We start from the raw sequence: 2,677 nt of genomic DNA on the forward strand, positions 1-2,677 counted from the left end.
GTTATCCCTCTCAACAAAATTTTTACAAATGACAATCTGAATATGTTCTTTTTCTTTAAAGAAGTTTAAGGCTTTTAAATGTGGAAGACAAAATTGTTTATTGTTCACTTGTCTTCGTGTCTTTATATAAATTAATACTGCTGGAGGGTTTGGGCCAAATACTCCAGCACTGTTAATTTATATTATATTAAGCATCATCATCATTATTATCATTTTACAGCTGATTTCCATCCTGGCATAGGATGGACAGATTGCTGCACTAAGTCAGTTCTTATTCACAGTTCGTGCCCTGCTAGATGGTCCAGAGAACTCATACACACACACATATGTATATATACAGTAGGCTTCTTTCTGTTTCCATCTACCAGATCCACTCACATTTCTTTGGTTGTAGTAGACGATAATTTCTCATGGTGCCATGCAGTGGGCGTGAACTCAGAACAAAGTGATTGGAAAGCAAGCTTCTTAACCACACAGCCACATCTGCACTCATAATAATAATAATAATGATGTCTTATTAATCATCATCATCATCATCATCATCGTTTAACGTCCGCTTTCCATGCTAGCATGGGTTGGACGATTTGACTGAGGACTGGTGAAACCAGATGGCAACACCAGGCTCCATTCTAAATTTGGCAGAGTTTCTACAGCTGGATGCCCTTCCTAACGCCAACCACTCAGAGAGTGTAGTAGGTGCTTTTACGTGTCACCCGCACGAAGGCCAGTCAGGCGATACTGGCAACGGCCACGCTCGAAATGGTGTCTTTTATGTGCCACCCGCACAAGAGCCAGTCCAGGGGCACTCATCATTTTACAAATGATTTTCATTCTGACATAGGCTGAACAGGTTGTCACGCTCGGAGTCAGCTCTTATTCAGCTACCACCCTCCTGAGTTATTCAGAGGACAATATCTTGCTCATACATTTTGTTTTGACTATGTTTCTACAAGTGAATGCTATTCTTAACACTGCACATAACAGAATGCTGGTACCATGATAAAATGTGATCTTTGTCATGGTACCAGCACAAAAGAGGTTGTCATACCCTCAGTCTGGTTAAAGAACCATTTTGATTTTTACCCTGTTTCTCTTCATTCTACAACCACTTGCCAGTGTACTGCTCGGTGCATTTTATCTTAGCACCCACACTAATGAAATTGCTTTGTATCCTGCAAAACTAAAATATCCTCATTGAAGTATCCTCTATGTTGCCTTTGTTCATTTAGAAGCAATGTGACTATTGTTGTAGAAAAAAATCCTGACATTTCAGAGAGGAAAAATTATAAAAATAAAAGGAAAGCATTTTCTCTCTCAAACAAAAGGTCAAACACCAGCAAACTCTTCTTCCCTCAACATACAAAATAAGCCATCAAAATTTATAAACATTCCAACTAAGTTTTGTTTTACTTGCAAGTTACTCTTTTTTAAAAAGACCAGTGACATATTTACCACTTGTAAAATGTATGTGTAATAATCAGGCAACTGATTAATGAGATCTGCTTGTGGTTTTAATCTTTTAAGTTAAAAATCTTGATTTAATGTCAACGAGAATACTGAGATTTCAGGACTGACTCAAGGAGAGAAAAAGAAAGATAAAACTTTTTTCTCTCGTACAAATGCAAAAGATGCACCCAGCTTCTTTCCGCAATCAAGAGCAAAAGGCATTACCTTGGTGTATAGCCTAATTTGCATATTTTTTTGCTTTTGACTTGTCGGCATTATCTTTTTTCTTCAATATAGGAGAACACGATTTTGCCCATAAAAGGACAATGAGCTGGCAGAAATGTTAGCACACCAGGCGAAATGCTTAGCAGTATTTTGTCTGTCTTTACGTTCTGAGTTCAAACTCCGCTGAGGTCAACTTTGCCTTTCATCCTTTCAGGGTTGATAAATTAAGTACCAGTTACACATTGGGATCGATGTAATCGACTTAATCCCTTTGTCTGCCCTCGTTTGTCCCCTCTATGTTTAGCACCCCTGTACGCAATAAAGAAATGAACGTTATCTTTTACTTGTTTTAGTCATTAGACTGGCCATGTTGTCTTCTTTTTTTTCTTTAGTGTGGAATGGGCATGAACGTAAATTTATACATAAATATTTTTCTTTCTATCTTTTGTAGCTAATAGCCAGATTGCTTCAGAAGAAGAATTGGACAGTGTTATCAATCTATTGTCTGGTAGTGTGAACCTGTCCCAGCAACCAACAATGCATGTACCAAACCAACTACAGCTGTCTCCTTTACATCAATCTTCCACTACGGGAACGAGTAACTCTATGTTTAGCTCTTTGGTCAGCTCCCCTGATATGGACGATCCACAAAAATTTTACAAAGGCAACAACGCCCATCGGCGTTCTGAGGGCTCTTTGGATTTATCTGGAATGGCAAGTTTAGTAGGTGGCAGTAACAATGGTTGTATAGGTGGTGGTGGTAGTGGTGGTGGTGGTGGTAGTAGTAGTAGTGGTGGTGGTGGTGGTAATGGTGGTGGTGGTGGTGGTGTCAGAAGTGGTGGACGAAATACTTGGCCACACCCTGGTTACCACCATCGCTCAAGTTTGCCAGCTGGCCCGTTGGGCTCCCAAAATCTTCTGAACTATGAGCAACGTGAGGATTATTCTCGGATGCTTCATTCAAACAATTCTTTGGATCAACGTAACCACATAAATGATGTTTACC

The sequence above is a fragment of the Octopus bimaculoides genome, chromosome 9 (genome assembly GCF_001194135.2).
Source record: "Octopus bimaculoides isolate UCB-OBI-ISO-001 chromosome 9, ASM119413v2, whole genome shotgun sequence".
In the NCBI taxonomy this organism is placed as follows: Eukaryota; Metazoa; Mollusca; class Cephalopoda; order Octopoda; family Octopodidae; genus Octopus; species Octopus bimaculoides.